The sequence below is a fragment of the Culex quinquefasciatus genome, chromosome 2 (genome assembly GCF_015732765.1).
Source record: "Culex quinquefasciatus strain JHB chromosome 2, VPISU_Cqui_1.0_pri_paternal, whole genome shotgun sequence".
Lineage (NCBI taxonomy): Eukaryota > Metazoa > Arthropoda > Insecta > Diptera > Culicidae > Culex > Culex quinquefasciatus.
In genome coordinates, this window is record NC_051862.1 from 59149153 (window position 1) to 59166391 (window position 17239).

Here is a 17239-nt window from a genome sequence, read left to right on the forward strand (position 1 = left end):
TTTGGGCCAAATTGAGTTAAGAACGTCATTTTGAACAGCTCACAATGCCTCAACTTTTGTGATATTCAATAAAAAACGAAAAAACTCCGTGCATTTTTGTCACTTTTCATATGAAAGAAGTTTCAATCTTGACGTGCTATCTTGACATAGCCTGAAAATTGCTGTAAGTGCGACAGCTGGCCAAAGGGATTTCAGGTTAGAACACGTTTGACACAAGTACGAGGGTAAACATTTGTAATTATAACTCGAGACTCCAGCAACCAAATTCAACCAAACTTCAGGACAATGCACAGAATGGGCAACCAAACAAAACGTGTTTGTTATTGTTTACATTGCATGCTCTCGTTTTTGTTTATTCAAGGTCAAACATTCAAACGTGTTTTTCACGGAACGTCAAAAAGCGTCATAGGTACGACAAGTTAGCGCGACAACGTAGATTTTGTAGATTTTGGTAGGTTCTATCTCTTTGCTGTAGATTTCATTGCCGAAAAATGTATCCCTTAGTGTGAAATGCCAGACAAAAATCTGTGTTCTGGGAGATAAGTGTCGCATTTTCGGAGGTTACAAATACCCCGGGAACAAGATTTAAAAAATACTGGAAAACTCCTGGAAATTTGAATTTGATGAAAATGGTTTTGATTCATAATTTTGCAACAAAATCGTATTGGGCAAAACTAGTGCTTGATCAGTTGTTAAAAATCGAAGAACTTGAAAAAATATATCAATGTTTCATCGAATGATTTTGAGAATGATACCAGAAAGTGCAATTGCCAGATTATCCGAAGTTCGATAATTCGAAGATCTGTATGGGACTTCGAATAATCGAATCACGAATATTTTTCGTGTTTTTTTTTATTTTCTAGCTTTTTACATAAAATTCTAGCTTTGCGACCCCATTTTGGTCAAATTTGAATGATTAATAGCCTTATTAATTGCCATTAAGCATTTTTTCACTGTTTCATCGCCGGCATTTTGGCCGCCATCTTGGATCTAAAAATTCTAAATTACTTTAGAGTAGTTTATCGGTCATACTTAAAGTCGACAGTAAAAATAAGACAACGATTTTTTTTAATTCTTAATGCGATTATCCAAAGTGAAATTTATCTGACGAAACGAAGTTGACTTTATAGCTGTCGGCCACCATTGCTAGTACCAACCACTAGTGTCTTCCTTTTTATCTACAAGGACTTCGCCGCCCTGGGCTCCTAAGTGTATGAAAGTATGGCACGGAGCGACGGCGCCGAATACCCATATTTACACAAAGAATTTTAGAGCGCCCGCCGCGGGCCTTCGGCCTTCGGAAAATCAAGTCTAGACTGTACTTCAGAAAAAAAACGTGTTCAACTCAAATTAAGTAATGACCGATTCTTAGCACTTGTTTACCAAGCAGTAATTATTTCAAGTTGAACTTTAGATGGTTCTGATAATTTTCCAACTATTTGAACCACACAAAAAACATATTTCCATTCTAAACATATCTGTGAGCAGAAGTTGTAAAATGTATGAATGCTGGATTTTTTTTAATGATTGCTCAAATTAATGGATGGAATACAGATATTCAATCATTCCAAACGGAATTTTATAGTAAAGTGACTCTTTTATAAGCCCTTTTATTGATAAAAGCAGATTCTTTGTAGGTATAAAATTATTCAGGACATTTAAAAAGGGGGTATGTGGAAGCGTTGTCCCGTCACGAAAAATTTCAATTGTTTAGTTTGCAATGGTTCGTGAAATCGTATTTGCATGATATTTCGGATTCTTTTCGTATTCGAAAAAAACCCTTTAAAATGCTTCTTAAAAATCTAAAATTGGTCAAAAGGAAGCAGAGTTACGACTGACGCAAGTTTGCGTTGTCCCGCCACGCCAATTTTTTGGTCAAGGCACGAATTAAAAAAAGGTGCTCATTTCTCGTGTCTCGGAGCAAATCGTGTAACAAGCCAGTTTTTTATCGATCTAGACTAAATCGAACCTCCTGAATCCAAATTTGCCTGTTGATTTTCCTGAGTCTCAAAGGGAAGCGAGATATTCAAGATGGCGTCTAATATGACGGCTGAATGGAAAACCACTATAACAGGATTTTTAAGTTCAATCAACTCGTCAATTTCAACTAATTTGGGATCGCTAAACTCGCTGAATACTTCAAAATATTCAGGGAATGTGAAATTGAAGATGGCGAAGCTAGAAAATTGGAAATTTTTATACAGAAATGTAACAGGCAGCCAACAGGGGTTGCTGAACTCGAATATAAGCCTTAGAATACTCAAAAGTACTCAGGGAATGCAATCCAATTTTCTAGCTTCGCCATATTGGCCGCCATCTTGGATTTACATTCCCTGAGTATTTTGGAGTATTCTATGGCTCAATTCAAGTTTAGCGACCCCAAATTATTTAAATTTGACTTGTTGATTGCCTCAAAATTTCTAGCTTCGCCATATTGGCTGCCATCTTGGATTGCACATTCCTTGAATACTTTGTATTCTACACGGAGAAAAAAGAGTTCCCAAAATCGTGAACAAGCGTTCATGAAAATGAGAACCACGAACAAAGTGTTCAAATTTCATGGTACGTTTTTCAAAATCGTACCATGGGATTTGAACACTTTGTTCGGGGTTCCATTTTCATGAACGGTTGTTCACAATTTTGGGAACTCTTTTTTCTCCGTGTAGGGGTCATATTCGAGATCAGCGACCCCAAATTAGTTAAAATGGACTGGTCAGTAGAGATTCTCACAATTGCTTCATTTTATGACGGGACAACGCGAGCAAAACCCTTTTTTGCAAAATATCTGCGTTGTCCCGTCACGCAAAGAAGTACCTGTCAAATTAACAAAATTTGACGAAATTGGTTGATCCAGGAAGCAAAATCTTCGTTTGTCATTTTCAAAACAACCAAATAAGCCATAATATTTTGGCAGCTATCAATACAAACATGGTACCGCCATCTGGGGCGAATCAGGACATCTGTTTTGGCCAGGTTGAACTATGTTTTGATATTTTAGATTTGATTTATTTTAATTGAAGCTTTTGGATGCTATTAACATTACTGTCCCCATTCAGACTGCAGTCCCAATTCGATTTGGTGTCTTTGGCAAAGTTGTTCGTTAGGACTGTTTAGAAGAAAATAATTACAGAAAATTATTGTTTCGAGCTACAGAGAAGTATGAACCATCTTTTTATCGATGAGTTATGAGTGTTTGTAGAATTATTTGTTAAAAATAGAATTTAAACAATAAATTTTTTTTTTCATTTTTATATGTAGAAAATTGGATAAAGTGTGCAATTTTCGATGCATATCCGTTAAGAGTTTGGTTTTATTTGAAAAACAGTTTTTCGATTTTTAAACAAAGTGTCCCTGAGTGTCAATTTTTGAAGTATTTTTTTCTTTAAGTTCAGAAAATTTCATAAGAAGAATTGAAAATCCGTCTTTACGTTCCTAAGATACAGCCACTGTAGAAAAATGTAATTTTGGAAGAATTAAGTAATCCTGATTTGGGTAAATTTTTCTGAATTCCTTATGAGATTTTGGTACGTAGTTAGGCCATCTCAATTGTATGTCCAGGTTAAATGTGTCCTCAAAATGTCCACAAATATGTCCTCAATAACCTCTCGTAATCTTCCTCCCAACCAAACGTCAACCACGTGTGCTGCGGAAACAAACTAAAACTAATTGCAAACAGATAGACAGCGCAACACTCACTGCACTCATTAAACCCGATTTTATTGCATTCTGTACCGGCGGTGCGGTGGTGCTGTGGCAAAAACAACCCAACAAGTGAACGAAAAAATAAATAAACTCCTCAAACCGCAAACCACGCCGTAGCCACCACCACCAAACCGAACTCGAATGTCACGAGTTCGATTCCCAATGCCAACGGGCGCGTTAGAGCGCGAAGCTCACTGCCAACTAATCAGGGGGGTAATTTAATCGATTTCGATTTATTTGCATTTTTTTTCCCTACTCTTTCCTGAGTGACACTTGTGTCAGCTTACCTCTTAAATTGAGCGCTAATCTTTCGCTGCAGGCGAAAACATTCACGGTTGACGCTAATCACGGTGCATCACATGATTTAGCCCCGCCACTAATTCATTCACGCGATGACACTTTGGCGCGCAAAATTAGTTTTCTGCCACTTGCTTTCACATAAAACTGAGAGAGAGCGTTTAATTCGCTAATTAAAAATATTTCAGAAGGTCGTTCCACTTCCACGCCACTTTTGTCGGACGTCGTTGTGGCGGGTTTGCTTCCTTCATTATTGATCACCTTAAATCACTAATTTCTTGGTGCGGGAACTCATCCCGCTTAACTCATCATTTCATCCAGCGGCGTCAATCCCGGCTGAACTCTACCTGCTAGTCGCCGCATAATTGAACAACCTTAATGATCTGGAAAGCACAACCCCTCCAAACTTTCCTCGTAAGTTGTTCACTCACGCATCACGCGCGCACTCATTCGGCACTCATCGCGTGAGTTCCGCGCTGGTACGAGATCTCCGAAATCTTCCGTACACAGCGTATACGAGGACGACGCACGTGCGACCTTCACGACGTTCAGCTACCGATTGATTCCACTGGCGACGACGAGTTCGTGTTTAAGGATAACGCAGGAGATTCTACCCCGTCTCCTCCGCCAACCCAGCCGTTACCCCGCAAGGCCGTCGTCTTCACTTCCTGGAACCGACGTCGTCGTCGTCAACTCCTTCTCCCGAAGACACAACCTCTCACCGTAGCTCAGACATTCTGACGTACACAGACACCTTCTCTCACTCCACGCTTCGGAGCCATGGCGCGCCCAGAATCCCAACTCTACTTCCGGAACTCCACAACTTCCGCGAGGGTCATCGGTTCCACGTCTTCACCAGTTCCACGGCACAAATCCCGAATCAAATCCTGAGTTCCCTAACCTCAAACTGTCAAACTCCCACAAGTTGGTCGCGTTCCGTGGTCCTCGCGCGGGGGACAATTTTCCGGGGTCCGGTTCGGTCCGGAGTGCTGCCAAGACTGACGGGTCTTGGAGCTGGAGCCCGACAGCTTCGGATCCCCCGCCGTCTCTCCGGATGTTTCGGCCGCGGCGAAATCTTCTCGCTCTCTGGGCCCGAGCCAGCTGATAACAACTTGTTGGAAGCTGCGAGTCGCTTGGGAAACTTGTTGAAGGAAAGCAATAACAGAGAGATTTTCGCGCGCGCTTGTTATCAGTTTCAGAGAGATAGAGAGAGCGGGCGAAATGAGTTTTCCCCGGGAAGGGTGAGTGCGCATGAGCGAGAGAGGGTGGGGCGAAAAGAGAGTGCGAATTTAAAATGAGAGAAAGGAGAGAAACGATGGGATTTTGCAGCGAGATGAGTACAGGTGAAACGATAAGTTTGTAAGCTGGAGCTGAGATGCAAGAAGGATGATTTTGATGGAGAAGCTTTATGGTTGATCAGTGAAATGGTAATGTTACTGGCTTGGTAAAAATGCATGAAGAAACATGATAAGATAAGATAAAACTAAAAAAAAAGTAAAACAGTAAAAAAATCTGGTAATATTTCATTTGGTAATATTTCATTTGGGAAGGGGCACATAATTTATGCCGGAAAAAAATATTTAATTTTTCCTCTGTAAATGTGTAATTTTACCACTTTTCTTGTGTAATGTCACTTTTTCAGTCTAAATTGAGGTAAAATTACATCATAAAAAAGGTAATATTCAACCTGCCAAAATTACACCTTCCAATTTAACACAATTTTATACTGTGCTCTACTACACAGTATAAAATTGTGTTAAATTTGAAGGTGTAATCTAACCCCATCGATGAAAAAACTATCCATTTTACGTCCTTAAGGCTTCAAATATGTCCCGCCAGTCAAAAACTTTGGGCAGGCCTGAGTTAAACATTCATCCAATCATCATTATTTTGTTTAGGAAATTTCTAGAAAAAATGTTTTACATATTGTTTTCTATTTCCAATTAAAAAAATACAATGACACTTTACAATTTAAAAGATCAAAAAAAAACAAAACTTTCCTGACCTTTGAAATATTTTCATGAATTTTTCTAACATTTTCCTGTACCATAAATTAAATAGCTTCAGATATTTTTTAGAACAGCATTTTGGTAATTTGACCTATGAAACTTTGAAATTTAGATTTTTGCTATTGCACGGAAAAACAAGAAATCTGATGTACTGAAAAATTGTTCTATTATTAGATACCGAGTATTTTGATGAGTTATTAGGTTGGTTCCAAGGTTGTTAATCGATAGCATTATCGTCGATAATATTATCGCCTGACGATAACGATGATCGTTATAATCTATCGTTATCTTTATTTCGATATTTCTATCGGCGATAATATTATCGCAGATAACGGACGATACCTGATTTTAAAAATCTTTCTTAGATTGACTTAATCTATCAAAACCATTTTGATTTTTTTAATGAATTCACTTAGAATATATTTTTTGATAATGTAGTTAGTTTCTAAGCATAAATACTTTAAAAAAAAACACAAATTACCGTATTTTTTCGAAAACGCTAATAATTTTATAATTATATGGGTATCAAACGAAGCGAAATTTGGTATGCTTTTCACTGTTCTAGTAATTAAATGCTCTAGTTTTCACAAAATACCGCATTTTTACGAAAATACAAAAAAAATACAAAAACCGTATTTTTCGAAAATACTCATATTTTTTATAATTTGCTGCATGGGTATCAAACGAGGCTCAATTTGTTTAAATGAAATACTTAAATTTTAACAAAATACCGTATTTTGAGAAAAATTCTCAAATTTTCATAATTTGCAATACAGTCCAGACACGATTATCTGAAGCCTCGATTATCCGAAGTTCGATTATTCGAAGGTTTGTATGAGACTTCGGATAATCGAATCATAACCAAAACATAATTTTTTCGTATTATTTTATTTTCTTACTTTTAACATCAAATTCGAGTTCACTGCCCACCATTGAAAAAACGGCTATTATCCACTTTTGGCAAAATCGAGGTTTTTGGTCCAGGTGGTAGAGGATGTTCCAACGCATCTCCCAAAATTAAAATTTCACTAAAATATTGTTTAGTTTTGGCTGCCGATGCGAAAAACCAAACGGCTAATATCCCCATCCCCTTTAAAATTGCCGTGGCGGAGATTTTGTGACAACCACAAAAACTCGTTTTTCTCGGAATACTTGATTTGGCATAATAGCCGTATTTTCAATGATGGGCAGTCAGTGACCCCATATTAGTCAGATTTTTTTTTCAATATTTGATAACCGCCATTTTGGCCGCCAAATTTGAAGGGGGGGGGGAGACAAAAACATTAAATAATATTTGTACCAGCCTTATCCGAAGTGACATTTTCCGAGGTCTTCGGATAATCAAGTCTGAACTGTATGGGTATCAAACGATTTAAAATTTTGCATTCATTTTCACTATTTTGGAGTTTTTGAATGAAATAACAAAATTTTCACAAATGTACGGTATGTATTTTTTGAAAGTACTCATATTTTTATAGTTTGCAATATGGTTATCAAACGAAGCGAAATTTGGTATGCTTTTGCACTTAAATTGGAGTTTTTTTATAATTACTAAAATTTTAACAAAATACCGTATTTTTTCGAAAATACTCAAATTTTCGTAAATTGTAACATGGATATCAAACGAAGCATTTTCACTGTTTTTTTTTTTGAATGAAATACTTAAATTTTCACAAAATACAGTAATTGTTTTTGGAAATTCTCAAATTTTCGTAATTTGCAATATAGGTACAAAACGATTTGAAATTTGTTGATAACCATAATGCAAATTAGGAAAGTTTTGTACTTTCAAAAAGATACGGTATTTTGTGAATATTTAAGTATTTATCAAAAAAAAACTCTATTAAAGTGAAAAAAGCATACAAAATTTTGCTTCGTTTGATACCCATGTTGCAAATTATATTATTTTTTTTGTAAAAACAAGAACATTTCATTCCTAAAATACTAGAACAGTGGAAAATCAAACTAAATTTTGATTCGTTTGATACCCATATTTCTTATTATGTAAATTTGAGTACTTGTAAAAAAACGGTATTTTGTGATTTTTTTTAACTATACTTTGAAACTTACTTATATTATTGTCAAAAAAATATATAATACTCTAAAAGTTTGAAAAAACATGCAAAAATTCAAATTGTTTGATACCCATATTGTGAATTATACAAAATTGACCGAGCCACGTAGCCCAATGGAAACGCTTCCGCCTCGTAAGCGGTAGATCGGGGTTCAAATCCCTGCTCGGACCAACACAACTGGTGATCTTTTCACTCCCGAGCAGACGGAAATAACTTGGGAATAACATTTTTTGATATTTGAAAATACTAGGCCAATATCATTTTATGTTATTAATAACAAGATTTGTTATTTCTGTTATGATTTTTTTTGTTATTGGATTGTTATTGTAATAACAGACTCATAACATTTTTAAGTTATTCTTCAAACAAATCTTAGTTATTATTTTTTGTTATTTTAACAACTAATCCGATCATCCCAATAACAGTTGGAGGTATTCCTCCATTACAAAAAATGTTATTCCAAAGTTGTTTTGGCTTTCAACCAATATCAGACCAATAACAAATTTTGTTATGATAACATAAACTGTTATTGAACTCTTATGCAAAAATTGATTTTTCAAGAAGATTCCATAACATTTTCTGTTATTTTAACAGTATTAGTTATTGAAATGGCATGAATGTTGTTATTACCATCTGCCCGGGCTAGGTAGTGTATCGTCACAAACTGGACCTTATCAAGACACCTTAGGAAGACAACCTTTGGAATGTTAACATTAACCTTAACATGTTAACATTGAGTTGATTAATGAACTGTCACTGAATCCGCTTTGTAAATGCCGGCCCCGGTACTCTTCATGGGTGTTCCCCTCAGGAACAGGGAAAGATTTACTATATTATCAAAAAAAAAATTCTTAGTGAAAGCTTTGAACATTCATCATGAAAAAATAATACTTTGGAAAAAAAGTAATTTTAGTCAAAAAAATTGTTTGATTTCCGTTTTCAATGTAAAATCAAATTTGCAATCGGACTTTGAAAAATATTGGCAGCAATAGCTTTCCAGTAACGACGTTATAGCAGATTTCTAGCAGAGTTCCACAGAGCTGGATATTTTTACCGCATTCTAGAAGAGATGTTCTACCGTTCTAGCAGGATTCTGTCAGAAGCAGCTCTGCTAGAATATTATAACTGAATACAACCTATATTATTACTTAAAAAATACAACTCAAGAAAAACCCCAAAATGATTTTCAAACTCCACAAATATCAGCTGCACAAAACACCCCATCAATCCCAGCATCGAGCAAAATTCGAGCACAATATCTGGGTGAGAGCGAGGTCATGAACCAAAGCCTCCGGACTGTCAGGACAAATTGCCGTCCTATTTCAAAGGACGTGTCCCGGTGCCAAGGATCCAAACTTGAACCCACTGCCGCCGGCCGGCAAAGGCCATCATACCAAGGCGCAACACTATCCTCCGTGGGGTCATAAAAAAGCAGCGACATTTTGGCCGGGCCTGAGGCAAAAAGAAGCTCCGTAATGGCCGTGTAATACGGGACACCTGGAGCAGCAAAGATTGTCTCTCGCTCCAGGTCCAGGTCATGTTTCCTGGCTTCGGACAATGTCTACGTTCATGGGAGGGGAAGTCCTTGGAGCTAGGTTTTGTTTGCTGTAGGCAAGTTTCTTTATGGGATGCAATCTTGTATTAAATCAATGTTTACAGTCGGGATGGGACACTTTGTTTACAGCCCGAATGTCCTTGTCTTTGATGAAATGAAGTTTATTAAGATTACGTCTGCAACATTGGGGTGGGAGTTCACAACAAGTTTTTAGTTTTTTGGCCAGGTTATTTTTTTCAGACTTTAATATTCAAGAAAGCTATTTGTTCACTTATAGATGACTTTCATTTGATTATTTTCTCCCCCCTAATGTCCATAACGTTCTATTATTTCACCGAAACAATCAACCCAAGCTGTCACATTCCACCTTTGGGGTCAACTGATTAGGTTCCAAAAGTGAGCAGCAGCACCGGCAAAACCCATTTGGTGTCCCAAACCCCTTGCTCTCTAGTGTCATCTGCCGAGGGTTGTGGAGAAGGTCATTTTATCGCGCGCGCATCGTATTCGCACCAAAACCCTCCCGGGGACATCCCATCCCGCCGGAGTGGTCTCACCACCATGGTTCCATTCCAGAAGAAGGAAAATAAAATTCATGACAGAAAGGGGAATAAAAATCACCACTTGACACCAACCCTCGGCACACTGGAACTGGCCGTGACTGTGACCGTGAGGCTGCTGTAAGTGTTTGTGAGGAGGGAGTTGGGGAAAGAGGGGTGGACCTCAAATTACGCGCCGATGATGGCCTCTGTCTTCTTGGTGAGTCTCCCCCTGGACATCGTCACGAAAATACCCTTTGTTAACGATCATAGAGCTGGGTGGCACTCTGGACCTGGTTCGTTTTTCGTGGGGATGGGACTTTAGCGGTCAAAGGCTGGTTGGTCGTGGTGTGACATTAAATATCCTTGATTTCTTTTTGGTTCTGCTGAAGCAGAGATCACTAGAGAATACAACTCATAGTTAATTATTGCGAAAGGACAAATGTGATGTGATTGTGCTGACATATTTGTACCAGCCTAACGCTTCGAAATTTGTCTTCAAGCTTCACAAATGTTTATTTTTTTATTTAAAAAAACTTAACCATCAGATGATGATGTCAAAAAATTAGTAAGATTCATATCTATATTTTTCCGTTCTTCTTACTTTTCAATGGCACAGATATTGCTGGTGTTTTATCATGAAACATATTGCTCAATTCTCACCATCTTGGACTTCGCAATAGTGCGTCCATCCCCTTCCGTTCCCGGGACAAAATTCCTGGATTTTTTTTTTCAAAACCGGGAATTCCCGTTTCTCAGGATTTTTTTTTTATAATTTGTACCGGGAATTCCCAGATTGAAAAAAAAAACAAATATGTTTTGGTCAGGAAATTCAGATTTAGTTGTGGAAATAGATGAACAGTTGAAAACTTAGTAATCAATCAGAATTTTAAAGTATTAAAATTTGTATACGGGACCATCCATAAACCACGTAAACATTAGGAGAGGTCAGCGATTGTCCACGCTCCATACAAACAAGATTAGTTTTGTATGGGAATTGTCCATATAAGAGAGGGGCTGAGATTCCAAAAATGTGTCCACGCACGGAGAGACCGGCCAGGGCAAATTAAAGAAAATCTTGGTTAATTTAACTAAAAGTATGGGTTATTTTTTTACACAGCTTTTTTTCAACAATCGATTGTTGATTTTGTTAACCCGAAATTGCTGACCACCAATAGCTAAAAGTAACTAAAAAAAAGTTAGAATTGCAATTTTTGTTGGTTAAATGACCGAAAAAAAACCTAGCAGTCGACTGCTAGAATATTTTTTTCAGAAAATCAACTATTTTTTTTTTGTTTTCAGCTGAAATATAGTGGAATATTCTGTAAAAAACAGGCTGGATCATATTTTTCAACTATTTTTTAACATTTTTTTCGTTGTATCAACTGAAATATTTTTGCACGCTGAAAATTATTAGTGGTTTATAACAAAACATTTCTCAATTAACCATAATTTATGTTAGTGTCTGTATATATTTTCTTTAATTATATAACGATACAGGCTGGGCCGAATTTCTAGCTATATTTTTAACTTGACTACAGAAAAATATTCGTACATGTAGTCGATAATTAGCTGTTAGCAATATTTTTATTGAATTTGCAGTAAATTTTATAATAATGCCTCAAAAATTAATTTGTTGTACTTGTACTTATTTGCTTTTTTTTCATGAAGTTACTCAATTACTATTAAAAAGCATAAAAACAAACTTTTTTTAACTGTTATTATAAAACATGTAAAGTTTGATTAATGTTTTAAAAAATTATAATAAAAAAAGCATTTTACAAATTTTGTTAAACATATTTAAAAAAGATGTTTAATTTCTCGTGAATTCCTAAAAAGTAAAAATCGAGCAAAATTTTCCCCAATAAGTTTTAAGCTTATATTTTTATTATGTTGTATACAATTAAGTGTTGTATTCATTTACCATCACTGTGAAATCATCCGATAAGTTGTCATCATCTACAACGGTCTCAGGTTTAGTTATTTTTCTTGTGGTTGGACACAGAATTTACACCAATGGGAACCTTTTGCTGCAAATAGACATATGAAATTTATTACTAATTTAATGAAAAAAATCTAAATTTTGGCTCTTAACTGAAAAAAGGAACGTAAATAAATGTAATTATTATGAGGAAACAAGAAATATCAATAATGCTACTTACCAAGCTTGCATTAATTTAACAACTACTTTTGGCAACACACTTTCATTGCATTTGATTCAATTTATTCAACGTACTTCGATTCCTGAAAACAACATTTTGAGTTTTACTTACCAGTTTATTGAGCAGTCTTCTTTAAACAGCATTTTTTAAATATTAATATCTTCTTTTGTATATCTTTTAGAAATTTTACTTATTAGACATTTCCCATCATCGAATTTTTATTTTGATATCATGTGTACGCATCTCCATGAATTTTATGGTTGATGATTCTGAAAAAATAATGGTTCATTAAAATTGTATCCATCTTAAGTACGAAGATTTTTTATGATTAAGTTTTCTAATTAAAATCACAATAGATAAATTTTATTGTAAAAATAAACCCATACTTACTTAGATTAACCGACATTTTGTTAAATTTGCCCGTGCATGTATTGTCGTGCAAGGGTTGGCCCGCCTCTTCCTTCCACTTCCCCTCTCTTTCCTCCAAACATTATCATAAAGTCCCCTCGAATCAGAAGTCCCAATTGCGAATGTCCTCGTCTTACTCTTCATAGTTTATCACCTGCAAAGAAATCATCAACAAACTTACTCACCAATTGCACTTCCACAGTTGCAGCAGTGTGCACTTCGATTTGCCACGTCAACTTACCCAAATAGTGTGATTTTCACCTTTCACATCCTCTTACTTTACAACTAACAACATAAACTCAACAAATCGACCGCTCTCGTTCGAATCCTGACTTCAAATGACAGACGTAAACAAACCCAAGTTCATTTTTAAAATGTTCAACCAATTGTTAATTATATTCAACTAACAAAATTTTTGATTTTCCTAAAACCAAAGCTAACAGTCGAGCACGTTCATTCGAGTTCGGGAAATCTGTTAGCTTTTTGCCTCTAGCATTTTCAACAAACAGGTTATTAAATTAATACTGAATTTTAGTTATTTTAACGGAATATTGGCAGTAACAAGTACATTTTTGTTAAAATTTACGAAAGTAAAATCAACAATTTTAATTGTTAAAATTTCTGGGCACAGTCTCTCCGTGCGTGGTTTATGGATGGTCCCTACGGTATATATAAGCATTAATTTGATTTATTGAGGATTTTTTTTTTAATTCTAGTTAACAGATCCGAGAAAATGCCTACTGCTTCAAATGCTCTCTATTTTATTTTATATATTTTTTAAAGACTTGGTATTATATTTACGTATACAGCGATTCCATTTGAAAAGAGCCTAAACCAAAAAAAAAGTTCTCCGATCGGGCTCAATTTTTTGCTGGGGGTTCCTTGGCCAAAATAATTAGACCCGTATTTTTTTGTTTGGCCATTAGGGTGACCTACATCGTGCTAGGGTGGTTCGAAAAATGGCAATTTTCGTCATTTTTCGCAAAAATCACTTTTTTCGAAAAATCATATCTCCGCGCCATTTCATCCGATTTTAGCTGTCTTAGACGCAAAAGAAAGGTAATGAGTTTGGATATTTGGGAAAAATAGTAAGAAGGTCCAAAAATCTAGCTTAACTATTGAAAAAGTCGTATGAAAACTTAAAATGGCGTTTTGACCGTGTCTGGACCAAAGAGCCTATGTCTGAAAATATTTTTATCGGATTCCTCGGAAAATTTCACGTAACATATCAAAAAATTGGCGATGTCGAAACGTACGTTTCCAAGATATGATTTTTTGAAAATAAAAACTGAGTTTTTCGACGCGCCACGCGCAAAGACAGGAAAATGACGAAATCGGCAAAAAATTAACTTTTTTCACTAAAACTGCGATAACTTTAAAATTTCAGCAATGACCTATAGATGTTATGGTACCAAAAGTTGCGTCTTTCAATTACGAAAACTTTGATACCCAGACATGTATAGGTCATCGCTGAAATTTTTAAGTTATCGAAGTTTTAGTGAAAAAAGTTGTTTTTGTCATTTTCCCGTTTTTGCGCGAGGCGCGTCGATTTCAAAAATCATAATCGCACAATAAACAAATTCACCATTTTTTGACTTCAACAAAGATTTTTCAATAGCTCTATTTTTTCTCAAATAGCAAACTCGCGTTTAAAATCGGATGAAATGGCGCGAGATATGCGTGATTTTGCGAAAATGACGCCAATAGCAAGAAGGTCACTAATGGTCAAACAAAAAATACGCTACGAGCCCGATTGAGAACTTGCGGTTTAGGCCTAGTGTGTATTCTCCGCCAACTCACAGCAGTTGCCCCGACCCCTCTTCGATTTGCGTGAAACTTTGTCCTAAGGGGTAATTTTTGTCCCTGATCACGAATCCGAGGTCCGTTTTTTGATATCTCGTGACGGAGGGGCGGTACGACCCCTTCCATTTTTGAACATGCGAAAAAAGAGGTGTTTTTCAATAATTTGCAGCCTGAAACGGTGATGAGATAGAAATTTGGTGTCAAAGGGACTTTTATGTAAAATTGGACGCCCGATTTGATGGCGTACTCAGAATTCCGAAAAAACGTATTTTTCATCGAAAAAAACACTAAAAAAGTTTTAAAAATTCTCCCATTTTCCGTTACTCGACTGTAAAAAATTTTGGAATATGTCATTTTATGGGAAATTTAATTTACTTTTCGAATCTACATTGACCCAGAAGGGTAATTTTTTCATTTAGAACAAAATTTTTCATTTTAAAATTTCGTGTTTTTTCTAACTTTGCAGGGTTATTTTTTAGAGTGTAATAATGTTCTACAAAGTTGTAGAGCAGACAATTATAAAAATTTTGATATGTAGACATAAGGGGTTTGCTCATAAACATCACGAGTTATCGCGATTTTACGAAAAAAAGTTTTGAAAAAGTTGGTCGTCATCGATCATGGCCGTTAATGGTCACCCGCGACAGACACGGACGACGAAACAAAGAGCAACGCAAAAAGTAACTTTTTCAAAACTTTTTTGCCTTTCTTACTAAAGAAAGGTATAGGTTTTACTTTAAGCCAGGACGTCATTTCCATCTTCGTAAATATGTCGATTCAGCATGAATTTTAAGCGGAAAAATCGTCAAAAAATCACACTGCATCGATTTTCGACGCTTCGTCGCCAAGTTGTCAAGTTGAGCTTCGAATACTGGCGCGAGAATGCTGGCGCATATATTTGCTGGGTCGACTTATACTCGTTTGTAGTAGCTTGTCTACCGATGTTTTCTACAACATGTAAGATATCGTAGCTTTTCGGTTTCTTTTGCCCTGTCTGTCTTTACATATCTGTCCAATGTTTATTAAAAAACTTTTGTGACATAGGACATTCATCTGGCTACAATCAATTTGTTTCCCGTGCGCTCCTAAAAACGCCTAAATGTAGACTTCATTTGTCGTAAGTTTATCTAACAGGGTTCATTGGATTCCAATAGGAGCTTTCCAAGCTTTCATCGTTTATATCGTTTTCAATGTTTTCAATGCTGGCGACGCCAATGGCTTTCTACCTAAGGTTCTCGCGATTGAGTGTGTAGTGGTGCGGTTGTTGAAAATAGCTATCTCTGACTCTGTCACTTTCTTAGAAGCTTCTTAGGCTAGCTTCCCTGCACCGTGCGGCACACGCGGTTCACCGAAGCTAAAAAAACCAAAACCGCGGTGTGCATTGTCACTGGCGCATGGGAAGCTTGCTATGATCGCGTTTGTCATAAACGCTTGTTTGATTACAAACGTACAAGCATATTGTACGATAGAATTAATTCTTTTGGTGAAAATTGCGTTTTTTATTTCTTTTGGAAATCATATCATTTATAATACTTTGCTTTCATCATAAGACTTTCTTTTGTGCTGACGTTATAAATAAACAAAGTCGATGTTATGAATTGAAAAAAGTTCTACCATTGTTATATTCTTTAGTAAGAAAGGCTCTATCTCACCCCAGGTGGGATTAAATCGGGTTTTTCGTAAAATCGCGATAACTCGTGATGTTTATGAGCAAACCCCTTATGTCTATATATCAAATTTTTTGTAATTGTCTGCTCTACAACTTTGTAGAACATTGTTACACTCTAAAAAATAACCCTGCAAAGTTAGAAAAAACACGAAATTTTAAAATGAAAAATTTTGTTCGAAATGAAAAAATGACCCTTCTGGGTCAATGTAGATTCGAAAAGTACATTAAATTTCCCATAAAATGACATGTTCCAAAAATTTTTACAGTCGAGTAACGGAAAATGGGAGAATTTTTAAAACTTTTTTAGTGTTTTTTTCGATGAAAAATACGTTTTTTCGGAATTCTGAGTACGCCATCAAATCGGGCGTCTAATTTTACATAAAAGTCCCTTTGACACCAAATTTCTATCTCATCGCCGTTTCAGGCTGCAAATTATTGAAAAACACCTCTTTTTTCGCATGTTCAAAAATAGAAGGGGTCGTACCGCCCCTCCGTCACGAGATATCAAAAAACGGACCTCGGATTCGTGATCAGGGACAAAAGTTACCCCTTAGGACAAAGTTTCACGCAAATCGAAGAGGGGTCGGGGCAACTTTTCCCGATTTCGTGTGAGTTGGTAGAGAATTACCCAAGTATATTTATTATTTTAAATTTGGAAAAAATGTTCATTTATTTTTCATCAAACACCGGCATCTGGGGCAAATCAGAACAAAAGTAATGAATAAAGACAGCTATTTCAGCCAAATTTATTGCATAATTTTTTTAAAGAAAATTGGTTAAAACAGAAACAGTACAAAACAATTAGTACACCGATTTTAAATATTGCTCTAAAACAGTGTTTCTCAACTGGTAAGGAATTCCCCCCTGGGCGGGAGAATTTGGCCATTCTTGGGGAGGGATTAGGATGCAATATAAATTCAATGTTGAGCGTTTTTTTCTAAAAAATAAATCTTTCTCTAGCACTTTATTTGAACTTTCAATGCTTAATGCTTGATTTTTTTAATTGCTTGCGAAATTTGTGAA

The 17239-nt window shown here is 36.1% G+C and overlaps 2 protein-coding genes across 5 annotated transcripts in view; one reads left to right on the forward strand and one right to left on the reverse strand.

The window, feature by feature from the left end:
• The window catches only part of LOC6044436 (5-hydroxytryptamine receptor), a 314507-nt gene extending 309684 nt beyond the window's left edge, over positions 1-4823 (reverse strand). For all 4 annotated transcript variants that reach the window (XM_038251623.1, XM_038251621.1, XM_038251622.1 and 1 more), the window contains exon 1: positions 3990-4823. The gene's annotated coding sequence lies outside the window, so the exon portion shown is untranslated. The remainder of the gene's footprint in view (positions 1-3989) is intronic.
• The window catches only part of LOC6054758 (hyaluronidase Tab y 2.0101), a 267627-nt gene that overhangs the window by 161004 nt on the left and 89384 nt on the right, over positions 1-17239 (forward strand). The gene's annotated exons all lie outside the window — the stretch shown is intronic.